General features: G+C 39.5%; 1 long non-coding RNA gene across 1 annotated transcript in view; it reads left to right on the top strand.

The window, feature by feature from the left end:
- Positions 1–2,977, top strand: part of LOC148056542 (uncharacterized) — a 74,598-nt gene extending 71,621 nt beyond the window's left edge. The window contains exon 4 of the long non-coding RNA XR_015702916.1: positions 2,921–2,977. This is a non-coding gene — a long non-coding RNA (uncharacterized LOC148056542). The remainder of the gene's footprint in view (positions 1–2,920) is intronic.
- The last annotated feature ends 14,768 nt before the right edge of the window (positions 2,978–17,745 follow it).

Genomic DNA, 17,745 nt, shown 5'->3' on the forward strand with positions numbered 1-17,745 from the left:
TACTTACTTTATTTATTTTGGCAATGGAGGTTTAATTTCATTTTTATTAGCCAATTTCCCAGAAGTTTTCAGTCCTAGGTATCCTATCTGGACCTAGTGATCCAGAATTTGTGTTTTCAAATACTAGAAAAGAATATTTTTAAAGAAATGCTGCTTAAACCACAATGTTGTTAAGAAAATAAGAACACATTTCTTTTGGTTATAGCCTTTACAAAAGACAACTTCTTTTAAGGAAACAAGCTTTTGTTTTGCTTTTAATAAAACCTGAAGTGTGGAATGTATTTAACCTAAATGATTTAAGCAATCCGAAAACTCTTTGGCCAATAAAGTTGACATTGTATATGTAAACCAGTGATTTACATGCATGTTGTGGTACATAGCTGAATGTGTAAAGCCCTATGTACCAACTGCAGTCAAAACTGCACAAGAGTTTATACGCATGCACATATCTATAGAGTATTCAGTTTACCTTGGAAAGTCAGCCTGATGTTAAGATAATCTCTGGAAGAAACACACGGCCTGGATTCATCCCACCTCATTTGAACTCTGGTTCCACAGTAGTTTAAACCAGTCTGAGTCTATGCTGCTGTCCTGCTCCCCCCTCCTAACACACTCACAAGCGCTCGCGCGTGCACACACACACACACACACACACACACGCAGCCCTGGGCACCCACACTCCTCCTCCCTTCCATCAGGTCAAGTGCTTGGTGAGTTGCTTCAGGGAGCTAAGCTGGCAGCAAACTAATGGCTTTTTTTGTATGATTAATTTTCTTTTTGTTTAGCTCCCTGAATTGGTTCACTGCAAATTCAGACAAGCACAAGGGAAGAGTCATAAACACAGCAGGGGGTGGGAGGCAGGGAGGGAGGTGAGTTTTAGCTTTTGCAGAACCACACCTTTAGGCACTAAATAATTCACCTAAATTAGAAGGCTAATTATCCTTGTCCTTATCCTTCTGCAGTCAGTAAAGGCAAAAAGCCACGATCAGAAGGCTTTTCAGGTCCTAGGTTTCCCTGAGATCTCTCTACTGAGAGTCCTTCAATCTGGTGGTATTTGACATAATGAATTTTCATCACTGTTATCTTAAACAAACCATGTCGGCTTTGTTTTAAGTTATGCTGATCTCAATTTGGGATAAACGCATTAATTGGAAATGTTTTATCACTGTAAATGAGATTACTGGATCGCCCTGTTGCTGCTTAGCAGTGAGCTAGGAAACTCACCTCCACTTGCTTGTGAGGAGGAGGGATTTTTTGCTTGCGACTCTTCTGCTTCCTCTGTCTTGTGAGAGCATCTAAAAGTCTCGATAGTGTGTCCTGGGGCCATGCTGAGCTGACCTAAATTCTACCCAGAACCCTGAACCTAATGTTTTCTAATGGCTAGTTTTTTCTTATGGTCTGGGGCTAAAGCACATGCAGAGAGGTGTAACAAGACCAGTATGTGGGCTTGATAAAATGACTTCTGTGAAATCTGTTTATATAAGAAAGTATTTGAGGTGGAGCTCCTAGTATTTTCTCTTCCATACCTTTTTGGTGCCCTCTTCTTCCAGGAAAAGGTCTAAAAAGCTGAATTCCCAAACAGATAAATTGGGCTTTTTATTTCTGAGCAATACAGAAACTTAGAAAGATGAGGGCTGTTATAGTAACTTGTAGCACAGAGAAGTTGGCTGTGTTTGAGAGCCCCTTTTTGCTTTAGAAAGATTAGACTTAGCAAGCCTATTCTGTTTTCTAGAAAGAAAGTCTTTCTAAAACACTTATAAAGAATACTGTGTATGCTTAGTATTGTAATGTTTATGGCTTTTTCTTTTAATCCAGTGCACAGGAGTCACTTTAGTCTTCAAAACAGTGAATGGGGTATAAAAGCTAATAAATCCAGCTGTGCTACTTCATAACCTTGTTTATAGAGCATTATGCTAAATTAAAGCATGTCTCTGTTCCATGAATCTGCACAAGTGATAGGTGTCTCACCTTCTCTCTGCTAGTAAACATTTCAAACTGCTTATCTGCATTCCAATAAACCTCTTTGTTCTTTTTGTCCCTACTATGCCCAGTCTCAAACTTTATGGAAAACTGACAAAATCTTAACAGCTGAGTTCTTTATTCATAGATAGATAGATATTGCATCCTTTCCCTTCGTCACAGAAGGAGCCCTGGAGTGGAGCATTGAAGCAGTTTGACTGAGTTTTGCTTTCAACATTAAGGACAGAGAGGCAACACGTTTTGATTTAAGTATAGTTGCAGGAGGAACTTTGGGAGGCAGAACTTAGTGAGGAGCACTGGCACTTGGCCTGTAGGATAAAACTAAGCCCATCTTTAAATAAATAAATAGTCATATAGGTTTTTCTCAAATACAAGTGGGCAGAAATTTAGTCTCATGCAAAATTTTCCAACTGAATGACCTCCAATTCTTGGGCTCTGCAAATGTTATATCCCTGCCAGAGGTATCAAGATGTTGACAATTTAAACTGGGAGGCTTTCATTCTCTACCTGTTTTCCCTGTGGCTACTTCCAAAGTTAATCTGGTACCACTAGGGAAATTAGAAGAAACACAGAGCTAGTCACTTTGGGTTTTGTTTTTACTTTTTTTATTCTACAGTGTCTGACTTTTGAGTTGATTGCAGGTTTATTTCAGGGCTATGTTCTGTAACAGAAAACCTATGCTTATAGTTCAGCAAACAGAGCCTGTGCTACAGTACGAACATCTGCTAACAGAGACACGATGGGCAGAGATGGGCTGGTTTGTGATTTTTGGCCAACTTAGCCTTATTCCAACAAGAGTCACTAGTGTAAGAGTAGTTGTACTGACAAAACTTACAGATTGTAATTTTGTCACTGCTTATATGACATGACCTTTTTCACTCAAGATAAACATAGTACAAAAAGCTAAATAGTTGCCTAATAGCCACTGTCTCCTATACAGGCTCCTGTGATTTTCATGTGAATCTGTGGGTGGAAAACAGGCACGGGACTGTGCTGGTAAGTCTGTGTGTATAGTGGCGTGCTTTGTTTATGGCCCCATTAAAAGTCTTTTGAAACTATTATACTTCTGAGTTGAATCTTGGCATTCTCTTTACACACAAGCCTCCTGAGGTCCCCTGGTATGCAGTTTGTAAGGGTCTCTGGGGAAACCGAGGGGCTAATCCTCTTCTTTGCTTAACCTTAAAGATTAACAAAAGAGGGACAGCAGAAGGAAAAATCTATCTCTGGAGATAATATGATCTAAGGTCTATATGCAGCTCCTCAGAAAAATGCCCTGCTGGTATTCAAAATCTGCTTTCAAAACAGAACTTAAACATTTAGTCATTTGTCTTGGCCTGGCTTCAGCTTTTTAAATCTCTGAAAAATAAGCTTTTTAAGAAATGTATCATTTTTGTCTTAAAAATGACAACTACTGAAGTCAAGGTTTCCATGTGCAAACTGTTAGGAGATGCTTTTTTTCTAGGTCATCTCAGCATAACTATAAAATTTTACCTAGTCATTAGACCTGACCTTCCAGTACTGAGGCTAATATTCCTTGATGGAAGATACTCAGATGGAACAAAATAAAGCTTATTGATAGAATCCCAATAACAAATTTTATCTGTAGAGAGACTGGCACTTCATTTTTGAAATACTGAAGTGAAATCCTTCATCAGGATACTGAATGGTGTGGAAGCAGTTTTTCTCTAAAACCTGTTAGTAGCTGTTGAGGGCTCCTAGGCATCAAAGATAGAAGGAGGTACTTTGGTTGAGGACAGTGATTTGGGGGGTAGATGAATTATCTAATTGTTGTCACGCGGTCTTGTTTCATTGACTCCAGAATTTTGATTTGCAGTGATTTGTTCATCTACTACCCCAACCTCATTATGATAGATTGCCCATTTTAAAATTTCAGATCCATGTCTAGAGTGGAGTTTATATGGACCACCAAGATGAGGGCTTTGGTTGAGATACTTTGGAAGGCGCCTATGATCAATGCTAATCTCATGCCACAGTGTGCAAGTATTTCCCTATAAATTCAGGAAAATACTTCAGGATGTGAGGGTCAGGCATCTGTTGTATTTACTAATGGAGTCTGGACTTGGCCTTGTTTTCTGTATGCTCCCAGCAACCGATCAGGAGTTTCTGTATGAATTAAAGCAGATGATTGATAAAGTGCAAGATGTAGAGGAAAAAACCCCTCCGCTTATTTTTCATAAGCATTGCCATGAGTCAGCGGCACATGACTGTGTCCTTCAAGGTTACATCTGCAGGAGAGGACAACAAGTAGAACAGTCTGTCGGGCTGAGCACGAGAGCACGCTTTCAGCAAATTCCCTGCCCTTATCTCGGGTTGTTTATGGCTCCTCTGGGAAGATTATGACCTTCTATCTCCTTTCCACGGAGGGTGGATTTTATTTTGAAAACATCGTTTCCTACAAAAGTGTCATAGCCAGTTGGAGTCAATTTTATAAACCTTACTTCTCAAAATGTAGTACCAGCAGACTTTTGTTTTTTACTTATAATGGTGACAAATCCGATAACTATGGAGTGCATTAACCTCTCTGCTGCTGCAATTTTGTGTATTTTGCTGTTTGTTTTCTGAATTTATTTGTCTGAATTGAATCTAACCACTGAAAAACTGAAAACCTCAAGTTTAAGTGCAGACTGCTATAAACTACTGTTTTCCAGGCTCTTGTACTGACATACCATTGCTGCAGGGCAAATGTATGTGTGGTTACTCCAGATTATAGTTCTGTCCTTCTAACTGTTGAGGGTAAAATATGTAGTTTTAACTGGTTTGTGCATACCAAACCCAATTCCTATGATTTCTATTAGGAGTGGAAGCTATATTCTTTTTTGGAGAACGTTATCTGCATTGCAGTCTCTCTGCAAAATAATCTTTCCAACAGAATGCTTTTATTTCAGTCTCTTCCCATGCTGAGCTTCCTGCATCTTTCTTTCAAGAATGGTCCTTAAATTTTATTACAGCTTCTTAGACGTTCTGATACTGGAATGGGACACAGAAGCATCTCACTATAACGCAGTTTCTTTCTTTCTTCTTTTTTTTTTTTTTTAAGACTGTCCTGAGCCCTCTGACCTCTGAAATGCAACTTCCATCTGAAATGCAACTAACTTTGATCGTTTGCTTTGACAGTTGGTCTGCACATTCCACTGTTTTTCAATGGCAGCTGATTATTTTAAATGGCTTATCTGTGGCCTTTGAGTTTATAATCATTTGGTGATGTGGGCTTGAATTTTTTCTGAGTGAAAAAGGTCTTTAGCTCATGTCTCCTAACTCACGGGTAAGTGCTTCTGCTCCTAGGCTATTACACAAAAACATGCTATTGCTGTTACTAAATGTCTTCTCCCCATGCCATTTGAACAGAGCTGTGGTTGTTGCTTTGCACTAAACACAATGCTATCTGTACCTATTTAAGAATGCTCAGGGAACAATTACCGCATAGGGCTTCTTCTGGTGCTTTGGAACAGAGGTATCTAGTAGCAGGTCCTGAACTACCTAGGTAAGATGAGTAAGTTGAAAAATATAAGTGCACAGACGTAACTTGTATGGATTGCTCTTTCAGCTAAATGCCTAAATTCTACTGCCAGTGAGATAAGTAATGATTCTCCAATTTTTCATCCTTTCTTGGGTGACCAGTTCAGTAGGTTAGGCAAAAAAAAAAAAAAAAGTGATAGATCCTGATTTTAGTGAGGCTTTTGACAGTGTATCTTGTAGGCAAAGGAGGGAAACGTGGTCAAGATTAAGTGACCATAAAATAGGTATGTGGTTGGTGGCAGGGGGATGGACATTAAATTAATGATTAAAAAAGGTATGATTTCAGACCTGGAGGGCATATCAGAATGGTGTTGTAGCTGACTGCTTGGCTCACATATGGTTAACGTTGTTATTGGTATCTTGAATTATGTATTTAAAAGATGAAGTATGAGATTTGCAAAGACGAGTGAGCTGGGAAGGGCTGCAGATGTCCTTTAGCATGACGCTGGAATTCAAAACTTTCTGATAAATAGAAGAAATATTTAAAACTAAGATGCTGAAATTCAGTAAAGCCAACTGCAAACTGTCATGCTGAGAGAGCAGAAATGCATGATTACCTGGCAAGTCAGTGGAAGTGCAGAAAAGGATGTGGAATTTGTAAAAGTTTTCGGACTGAAGGTGAGTCAAGTATGGTATGTGGTTGCAAAAAAGACATCTTATTCTAGTACATATTTGCAAGCGTACCATATGTGGAGCTTAGGAGGTGGTCACTTTCGCTGTATGCAAGAAGTTCTTACAAAGAAAACACTGACATTTTTCTCGGTGTCAGATGGAATAAATAAAAAGTAATTGGATTCAATTACTGCAAAGTTGCAAGTTGATTTATGTAAGATATTAGGAAAAATTAAATGAGGAAAGTTATGAAGTACTGAAAGATGTATCCAAGGAGGCTTAGAATTTCCTTCACTGTACATTTTTAACAACAAATTAGATTGAAATCAATCAGGAGCGGTCTTGAAATATTTATCCAACTGTTGTGCAAGGGGAAGAACTTGCTGACCTTTTGAGTCTTCCTTTGCTATGATAATCTGTCTCAAAAAATCAATTCCTGCTATTTTGCCTACAAGAAATTCAGCTTCTAAAATTCTTATGTGCATAAGGCTGGTTTTGTGACCGTTTTCCAATTTGTTTTTTTCTTTTATACATTTTGTTTGGTTTTGCCCCACACTTGTGGATGTATGTTGGCTTTAAGACATGCACAGAGCTGGATGGAGAATGATGTTTCCCTATATTGAAAATATTGAGATTTATAGAACTTTTTTTCTACTTATGAAGAAAGAAAACTCTATTTTTTTCAAACAAACTCCATAAAATTTGGGGAAGATCAATGTAAAATATTCATTTTGATACATTTGGCATGTTTTGATGCCTATCAGTAATAACACATGGAGAGACAGATGTGGAATTAAGAGGGAGGAGGAAAACACTAATGTTGTTATCAGAAGACTAGGTTCATGTCATTGATTCTGAACAAATACAACAAAACTGCTAGTTAACGCAATGCTAATAAGTGCTTGGACGACAGACGTAAGTGTGAGAGTTGGGGTTTGAGCGCTCAGTTGGCATGTAGCAGCACAGAAAACCACTTCAGGCCGTGTTGCTGTTCGTGCCAGTGCCCACGCTTTTGATGTGGCTGCCACATGTGCATGGCCTTGCCAGGACCGAATTAGGCAAACATTTCATTAGAAAGAAAATTGTCAACCACTACTGTTGCATGCTTCCAAGAACGACTCCTTCCCTCCACCCCACCCCCACTCCCAATACTGTTATTTGTGGGGAGCAAAGATTTCTGGATAGAAATCTGATTTCTTGATTGTATGAATAACTAGAACTGGCCAGATACAGAATTTGCTGCCTTGATGACAGCAGCGCTGATAGCAGGGTGAGGACTTCTTTTGACTCTAGTGATAGTTTTAGGTGCTCATTTTCTGGGATGATAGACAGGCGTCTCAATGTCTTGATTAACATTGTCAGACCTCAGGTAAGGTATAGAGATGACAGCAGGAAGAGAAAATAAATCAGTTAATGAAGTTGTGTGAGTCATTGCTGAGTATCCATGTTAGAATAATGCTTTCTCACCCTCCTAGCAGGATAGGTGACCTCATATGACCACAGGAGACTATCTGTTGGATTTGTTCCATTTTGTGTAATTTTGAAATTCATGAAGTTCATTTGAAGGATTAATTATGTATAAGGCATGTGTCTGCATGTTCTTTTCATCTGTGAACGTTACCATGCATGCAGTTATTAGGGGCCTGATTGGATTGAACATTTTGACAAGAATTCAGTGACAAAAGGGGCCCATTAGTCTTTGAAGTCATGGGCCAAGGAAGAGGAATGCAAGTAACATCAGTAATGACCTCATTTAACTTGTGACAGAGTACAAGATGATCATGAAAGGTCATTGTAATATAACTGCATTTTACTCTATATGCTGTACTGCTCATGTTTCAGCCAGTCTGTATTGCAGTTTTAATGAATGCTGAAATCCTCTTACGTTCAAATACAGGAAGGATGGACAGAACAAGACAACAAAAACTGGAAAGATCCTTCCCTCTCTCATATACTTAAAAGTGAATTAGCAAAGAGCTAGAAACAATGAAAGATTTTTTTATCTACTGCAAGTTTTTCATGGAAAATTTAATTTTTTACTGAAGGAATTATTTTTTTAAAAGAAAAAAAAAGAGTAGTTTCCATAGAAAATGTTGTCTTTTCATCATAGCTACGAAGCAGATTTATCTTTTCAGTCAAAACTGAAAAGCTGTAGGGACAAACAGTCTATTCAAAATTGCCAGGGAAAACAAAATATAGTCTGTATTAACAGAACATTTCTGTGAACCTCTAATGCAATTATCCAGCTAGTTTTATGAGCAGCAGGCAAAGAGTATTCAGTGGCCAGCTTTGGAAATCCATCTGCTTTCTCCATAACAGTTACACCAAAAGTAACCAAACTTTTGGAAAAGAAAGGAAAATAAGCAAAACAAAACCAACTCTATTGTCTATTTCATGCTTTCCCCTTATATTTTGCTCTCTTATGACCCTGTATACTTTTAGGTTTTGGAACAGATTTATATAAAAGTACAAAAATACCATAAACCAGACAATTCTCCTAGTATTTTTGTCCTGGTGGGAGACAGGAATTACTGGAAATCTCTTGGAAAAAACCTGCACTCAGAGGAAGCAACTCTCCATGCAGTCCTTAGAGTTTTGAGTATTTCACAAAGGGCTTGGGCCAACGTAAAACTTTTATGCTAGTAGTGTGGATCAGCTTTTGTGTATTGACACTGTAGGCAGTTTTCGTTAGATGTCCATAGGCTGTCTTTCTCTCTTCTGTTTTGCTTCTTAGCTGTGTCTTTTCAACAGTTAACTTTTACGGTTTCAGCAGTCTCCACTTGAGGTTTGCAGACATCTCCAGTCAGGATGAATTGTCATCCATACGGACAGGCTTCTGTTTCATCAGATTTGTGGAATAAGGAATATTTTGCCATCAGCACAAGAAAGGATGATATTTCCTTTGTTTAGCCCTTGTTGGGAATATTTTGAACAGATGCAGCCCACAAGGACCTGATTTCCAAAAACAGCTCTAGATTGTGCCATCAGCTTATTTCCCTCCTGTACAAAATTGGCTTTGTGTTTGTGTTTTAAGTAGCAAGCCATCTAACAGCCAAGGTTGCGCGCACAGTCAGTTATGCATGGACTCGTTTACAGAGGATGGCAAATCTACATCTATGTGGACTTGTGGTTCATCGGAATTGAGATACCTCCACATTATGTCTCAGAACTAAAATAACCCTGTAGAGAAATATGTAAGCCCTCCCATTATGCACAAAGTACACCACATTTAAGAGACCAGTGAAGCAGGAGATATGTATGATGTAAGGTTTTGTTTACACCTTATGCACAGCAGACAGAGTTATTTGGAAATCTGTGTGCTTTTCTGATTTCTTCATGCTGTTTGGTATTACGTAAGTGCCAGTGACAGTAACCACCATGTGCTCGCTGTTCTCCATTGATCACATCAACACTGTACGAGTTTCCACACAGTGGTGACTAAACTTTGTGGATCCTGCTTTGGGATGCATTGATTGCAGGGTAAAACATGGTATGAACTTTTTTCAGGCTAATTCCTTCTGCTCATGCCTCACAGTCCTCGTCAAAGAGTTTTTGAAGGGATATTTCTCATCCCCACCCCTAAAACGTTGAGCAATGCTACAAATCTTAATTCCACAGGTCTGCTTGAATATCCAAACAGTTGACTCTTATTTCACAACAGCTGGATGTTTGAAAACATTCAAGTGTGTAGAAATACTGTTATACTAATTTAAATGTCCCACAGTCAAGCCTTGCAGTTGTTCTCTTGCAACACGTGTCTCTTACTGGAAGCAAAACAAGTGGGGCTAGTGGAAAACATGTGACTTTGTCCGTTATTTACATCTCCTTTCCACCCCCATCAGCCAACACAGTTTGAACATGAAAGTCACTGGAGAACAACAGCCTATAAATATTCAGAGAAATCCAGGCAGGGCAAAAACTTTGCAAAAACCTTTGACTCACAGACCCTGAGAGTTCGGACTAACCACTGCTGGCCAGGGACACAAGCTGAATTCAAACAAAGACTGATTGTAATTTTGTGGTTGGACATGAATGTTTTGCACAACACTGATTGAGGCCACTTTGAAAACTGGGCCAGGGTTGTAAAATAACCTATTTACTGCAGTGTGCATTGTATTTGAAAGCACAATGAAGCCTTGTAGATTCTAACTGCGCTTGGTAGAGACCTTACAGCTGAAAAAAGCTCTTCTGGCTCTGAGGAGCCTTGTGGGACCTTGCTTATTTTATTTGTTGCCTTTGATTAGGTGAGGTAAAGCGGATTAAACACAAAGCAAGGAATTGGGTATTTTTAAGGTCTAATTCTGGTTTTCCCACTGATTTTTCTCTTTGACCTTTGGCAAGTCACTTAACCCTTTGGCCCTTTGATTTCTTACCCAAAGAACTGGCATAAGACTGCGCTACTCAGACAGCTTAGTGTGATGACTAATGAAATAATGTTAATGAATTAATAATTGTAAAGCCTGTAGTACATGAAAAGCCTTATGTTAGTGGTGAATGATACAGGAGTCTCATGAGTCTGTACGGCATTGTCTGTGTATGACGAAGCCACCTCCCATTGGTTTACTTTGGAGCCTCAGCTGAACCCAAGCTTGAGCTTGGGGATTGAACTTGTGACCCATGGCACTGGCAGTGTGATGACCTTCTGCCTGAGGCAGAATATTACCAACTGGAGTCTTAAAAGTAAGTGTTGAAAGATGCAGATTGGCTCTTTCTGAGCTTTGCACAAGGGTGTAAGTGCCTGAAGTCCATTGATCTTTGTGGAGCTCCCTTGGAGCCTGTCTATTAGCAGCACGATCAGACAGTCAACTGCACCTGAGATGAGATGAAACCCTTGTTCCACTGTGTGGTGTAATCTGAAGAAACTCGGGTATCCCGAGGATAGTCCCTGGTCTAGCTAAGGAAGAGGGGGAGCAAAGGCATATACCTGCTCCTCACGGGAGGAAGGTGTAGCCTGCCTGCCCAGGCTCCCTCCAGTGCAGCAAGGAGTAAGTGGGTTTGCTTGACTGCCTGAAGTTGTTGATCAGTCCTTTCATTAGACAGTTTATTTGGTTATTTCCATCCCTTCCATTATGTCTTGCACAGCAGATATAAGTACCTGCCTGCCCTCGAAATATGAGTGTTTTGAGATCTGAAAGAAGTGCTGTCTGTAGAGATTGAGCCTCAGCTGAGGGACTGGCCCTCCGCGTCACCCTACTAAAACTTGGCTGTTTGTGGCAAGCTGAGCAAGGCATTCAGTAGTTAGCATGTAGTAGGCTCCCTTACGCCTTTTCCAGTCATTTTGGGGTCTGAGAGAGAACCTAATTAAAATACTTGCTTAGGTTAAAAAAAAAAAAAAAAAAAAAGAAAAGCAGGTCCTGACTAAATTCCAATAGCAAAGGCAAAAATGTGAGGACAGGTATTGTAGATAATTTACTATAACAAATTTGCTTTCAGATGTAACTTCGGCTTCTTTCTCACCTATTTAGGGCCTAACTGCTACAAATATGCTCTGCATGATCTGCCTCCATATATTTATATGTCGTCTGTGTGACTTCCACACAGAACAAGCCATGATAGAAATCTTTCATTTAATTAAAATTGATTTTAAAATTCCCTTGATCAATAATGAGTTAAAATTCGTCCCAGCAGTGATGGGAAGAGCAAACCTTCTGAGAAAAGCTTTCAGGCCAGTGGTTTTGGCTCTGGAGACTGGGTCTTGCCTGAAATTATCCTTTTCTTGGCTCCAGATTCCGTGGTGCTTGGCACATTATGGTTTACCCTATAGCCCAGCTTGTCAACCACCCATATGAAAAGCTGAGACATCCAGGCTAAAGGTCTCTTTCTTTTTCTGCCTTTTTCAGTATATATGCTTTAAACATCAAACTCTTTATAACATCTATTTTCTTCAGGTTGGTAGTGTCTACTAGGCTTCAAAATTAAATTAGTATTTTGTGGAAAATGACCCAATATTTCTTTGATTCCTACACGACAGTCTATCTAATCCTTTTGAAGTGCTCACTCAGATGGCAAAATGGGGTAAGTTATTAGTAAAGTGTTATTTAACAATTAAGTTTAAAAAATTGCAAGAGTCCCTCTGCATTTAAGTTTTATACCCCTGCAGAAGAAAGACCCAAAACAAATATGTATAATATAATAGAACATGGTTTATGTAACCTTTCCTAACAGAAATATGGGAGAATAATAAAGATCGGCTTCAAATGACAGTAATACTTTGTTGTTCACGCTCAGGGTGCTTCCTAATTATTTCTCTCAAGCCTTCTCTGGGAGATACTTTACCAAAAGTGCTGTGATCAAGGAAAATTAAGAGGCTGGAGTATTTACTTGGTGCTGCTTCTCTCCTGAGAGTTACTCATTTGGTCCCATACCAGCACGTGATGAGAACTTTGCTCCTAATCAGGCAACTGGGTCACCCTGCTTGACTTCCTTTGAAGCCACATTGACCTGAAATAACAAATTAACACAGAGGATCTGATAGCAGGATTGGGGCTCTCATTAACTCTGGACTAGAATAAATGCAGAAGGTAGCACCAGGGTGGTTTAAATTTAAAAAAAAAAAAAAAAAAATAAAAAAAAAAGTTAACTAGATAACTAATGTGTAAATAACAGCAGTTTACATAGTTTCATACAGAGTGAAACTGGGGTACGATAAAGAGTGCATTGAACAGGAGTTACAGAAAATTGGTCCAAGCAGATTGGTCCAGTGTCAAACAGGAGGGAAAGGAAATGTCAGCTGTAGTAAAAAGGTCTGGCATGATCTCGGATCGGATGGGTGCGTGTTACCATTTTATTCCCTAGTTAGGGGAAACTGGTTTATTGAATTGCTAATTTGCATTTTGTGTTGAAAATATTGTGAGATGATTTTCTGTTGTTTGCTGTCTTTTATAGAACCATAGAAAATGAAAAGATGCCATGATGAGAAAATGTTTTTGGAAGCAGAGAAACAGGCACCCCCCTAAGCATTCCCTAGCACATGGAAAAGGGTGTACACTGCAATAATCACTCAGTTTAAGTTAATTCTATAACATTGAAAGTCTTGTATAAAATTAGTAAACATTGTGATACTGGGACTTTCTTTGCCATTTAAAAGAAAATTTAGACACCTTCATGTTAGTAGGAGCGGTAATAATTTCTTAATAAAAAGATTTTAAACCCTAAAAGATTGCAAATCTTAAGAAAACAACAACAAAAAAAATCCTTGATAAGGTATTTAACTTGTATGTCTATTCAGAGTCTGCCCTTGAATAATGATAAATAATAATACCTATTACAACCTCTGTGGTACTTGTATGTAAACGTCTCAAAAGCACCCTGAAGTCATTCATTACGTGAGTCACGCAGAGCCCCAGTGATGTAGCTGCCTGTGATTATAATGCCTGTGTGGCAGATGAGTAACATGAGCCTCAGAGGTGTTAAGCCACTTGCTCGGTGTGCTGCTGCGAGCTGATGACAGTACCAGGAATAAACTCTGAGTCTCCCAGCTCCCGTGCTCTCACCTCTAGACAATGCTGCTCTGCCGGCAAAAATTCTGCCTGCAGAAATTCCTTTGGCAATTTTTTTTTTTTAATATCTACATTATCACATTTTTACAGAGCCAGTAAAGTAGCCAAAGCTTACTCATTTTACTTTGCGATGAGAAACATTTTTCACAGCTCTGCTTGGTAATAGAAGTAGATGCTTGATGCTTTTTCAGTCATGCGTGTTGTGATTAGGGACTTGTTTTATGCTTGCTGCGGCGCAGTTTCTCTGAGCATCTTGGATGCATTGCAGGGAAATTCCACTCTGTTCCCCAGATGGGACTTTAGGTTGTCTTGCACTGTGGTACCCTATATTTCAATGTACTTGTTCTGTGCTGTGAGATGACTGGAACTCTGGCCTTCCTGTTTCTCCATTCTCCCTTTTCCCCTTCCGTCTGCTCCCAAACAGCTAAAAAATATCGCAGGTAATGTGTTCTGACTATTGATTTCTTTTGCTTGTCTTCCTTAGCCATGGAAGTAGGAAGAAGAGCCTCTGAAACAACCAGTAGGATAAAACACAAATGCCTATCTTAAATTTGCTTATTTATATTAAAAAAAAAAAAATCAGTAGCTGTCTGAATTTTTGTTTTTCTCAAATGGTTCCTTCATTGGGGGCGTATTCTGATTGGACAGTATGAGCACTAGTTTGTATTTCTTGTGGGAAGAAGGCTCTTGTCAGAAGGACAGGAAAGAATTTACTGTGATTTTTTTTTTTTTTCTTTCTTTCTTTCCACTTTCCTGGTACGCTATTCCACAGCAGAGCATAAGGCTGTTAGATCCTTGCTAATAATGTAGTTCCCGTGACTGTGCAAAGAAATGTCAAAATGTTAATATAGTCATCAAGAGCTCCCATGCTGCCTCAGCTATTTGAATCTATTTCAGAAAGAGAGTTCTGATCAGAGGAACAGTTCCTTGCTTGGAGTTTAAATATGCTTTATTTTCCGTGAAGGCATTTTGGAGCCTCTACCTTCCTTCCTACAGACATAGTCGAGGGAACACTTGCCAACTTAAACAACCCCCATTTTCCCTCCTCACCCACACACCTGCTATTTGTTTCTCTGCTGCTCCATCCTTGTAATTGTGCCATTATAGTTGTTGCTCATTGCCACAAGGGAACTGGGTGCGTAAAGCCAAGGTAATTTAAGGGAAATGGCAGACAGACAAATGCAATTGCCTGAATTTTCATTCTGGCCAGTATGAGTATGCTAATACACAGGTATTAAAACAAAAGCTTTCATATATTTCAGGATGAAGAATGGGCAGTGCCTGGATTTCCAAACGATGCGAAGAGCAGGACCTCTGAACAGCCTGATGCCACCTACCCCTGCCACAATGGGAAGCTCGGTAAGTCCCACTTTAGAGTAGAGAGAGTTGTTGTGCGTAACCACCACCACCTCCTGGGTGAGAAATTTTGTCCTGTTTACTTTGTCAGAATTTTATTACTGAATGTAATTTCAAGTTTCCTAGGCAAGTTCATTAAAAGATATGTGTTTTGCTATAATAAAAACAAGAATATGTATCATCTCAGCTACAGAGAAATGGTGGTTATTTCCTACATCTAATTGTATTTTGATTGGAGATGAAAACATACAGTGCTTCCCAGAAGAAAGCTTGACCCTGCACAAGAGTATATTGGAGGCAATTTAGGGATTATAGTTTGTGTTTTCTGAAATCATTGTCTGTTATGTGGAAAATTCAGTTTTCAGGAAGTCCACAAAATTGGCCAGAGAGAGATATTCCACTACTTTCAGTCATCAAACGGTTGGTTTAGACGAAAGGCCTTGTTGTCTTTGTCTTATGATTTCTGCCTCAGCCTTATTGCTTGTGAGCCATGTATTTATAGTCTGTAGATCTGAAAACAGCACCAAAGTCTTGGCAAATTATTTTATTTGGTGTTTCTGGTGTGGTGTATCTAGTGCGTTGCAAAATGGCTTAGGGAGCTTACCTACTTCAAAGGCAGAAAGCTTAGACAATGGTTTGAGAAAGCTGAGAGAAAGGAAAACCAGCAAAAGCTGCTGCTGCTGTATCTGGTTTTCTAGTGCATCCTTTTCAGTGGTATTATCGGATCCCTAGGACACACCTTGAGTTCTGTTACTCTCTGGAGTTCCCTTGTGGTTGCTTTTTGTCTCTTCCTCTCAGGACCCTTTTGACCATCTGTGGCTTGTGGAGAATATGAAAGCTTCTTCCTGTGTCCAAGATCAATAGCTTTAAAAACAGAGCACAAGAAGCCACTAATCATCTTTTCCACAGGCGTGATTAATTTCTGAACTGCTTCAACTAGTTCCCTTTGAAGTTCCGATTCCATTTTTTTTTATTTTTTTTTTTTTTTTCAGCAAGTGTCCAAAACTCAGAGGCCCACACCCACATATGTCCTTCAATGGGCTGGGGCTGGCGATGACTCCTCCAGAGTCTATGCTGTTTGGATGTGGGTGGGCCACAGCACTTTTTGGAAAGCTCTCCCAGATCCTGGAAATAAGATTTCAAAAGCCAGTTGAGATGTCTCCCAAAGCACCCTGGCTTCAGTGGAAAGCGGTGCTGCTTTCCTGTCTGAATCTTGGATTAAGAAAAAAAGGAAAAGGGAAGGGGAGGAAAAAAAGCCCGAAACAGCCACTCTGCAAACTTAAATTGAATGTGGTTCAGTTCCTCAGCTCCACTCCAACTGAATAAGAGAGTGACTGAGACAAGCTACATCCCCACAACTACCTCCTCCTTATGTGAGTAAACAAGACATTCCAGCAGTGCTGAGGCTGGGCCAGTGGAAAGATTTTTTTTTTTTTTTTTAAATATTATTTTTAAAGTTATTATGTTGTCCACAAATCCACCTGGTCTCTCTTCCTGCTTCTGCTGCACTCCACAGCAACACTGAGGGCTGCTATTACTACAGCATTACTTGCAGAAGGAGAGATTACATGTAAGGTGTGTGAACTTGTTCCCTGGAAGTCTGAAACTACACAAATTCAACACTATCTTCTTTGCAAGTACCAAAAAAATGGTTGTACTGCAAAATGGGTGATGTGGTATTGGCTCACTCAGAAATAAACATGCCAGCGTATCCGTGTGGATACGTACATGAGCCTCAACGTTGCTTCCAGTTGTATTTGGTCAGAATTGTCTAATACATCTTTGGCACTCAAAGGTGTGCACTTGTAATACAAGCCATTAACGGCTGACTTGTAATTGATTGTTGCTCAGCTCGCAGGTACAAATAAACATATGCATACATTTCCTCCTTTGCGCAGATACATTTCTAATGATCAGACTTTGAAAATGTGTTATATTGCATGTGTGTATCAAAAATACATGCTACTCTTGTAAGACTGCCACTGAATGCTAGGTAAGGAAGGCATCCCTAATCTGTTGCCAGGAGATCCCTGTTTGAAAACAGGAGCTGGCTATCATTTATTTTTAATATACTGGATTTGTTTATTTTTTGTTTATGTGCCTCTCAGTCATAACCACTTCTGGCTGCTACAGAAGTGCTGAGGCTCTACGAGAAAGCCTGTTTTCTTCATTTTTGCAGCGTTAGTTAGGATGGAACTGAAATGTAATGAGGAAGCTTGAGCTGGCAAGGTTTCTTACTCAAATGTATCGGCTTATGAATTTCTGGGCATCTGTGCTTGATACGAAGCACCTGCTCATGTAAGGTATGTTCTGTAAAGACTGGATGACGGCCCAATTGGAAAGGAAGAATTCCCACATTTAAAAAAAAATACCTGTTGAAAGCACAGCAGTGAGCAAAGAAGCATGTGGCTCTACAATACGTGGGAATAACAAGGATGGGAAGAAAGTCTCTACAGCAGGAAAAGAGATTGTACACAAGAAATTAAAATGTTCTGTAGTGATTACAGTAAACTGCTAATGTGCAAAACAGAGGAAAGTGGTTCCCTCTGTGTTTCTGGAAGTGTGAAATGCATTTTACGCTGTCTCTTGAGGGTGACCCACTTATAAAGCAGTTGAATGATGACAGTAGACTTCAGTGAGGCTAAAGCTAAATAGATACAGCTGTAGACATTTTCATAAAAGAGAATCTCCCAGGAAGTAAGTCTGTTAGGGAATCCAGGCCTTGTTTTTAGTTAATACTGTTTCTCCTAATCTTACTGGA

This window comes from Nipponia nippon, unplaced genomic scaffold, assembly GCF_047370975.1.
Source record: "Nipponia nippon isolate SJK-2023a ecotype South Korea unplaced genomic scaffold, ASM4737097v1 scaffold_13, whole genome shotgun sequence".
In the NCBI taxonomy this organism is placed as follows: Eukaryota; Metazoa; Chordata; class Aves; order Pelecaniformes; family Threskiornithidae; genus Nipponia; species Nipponia nippon.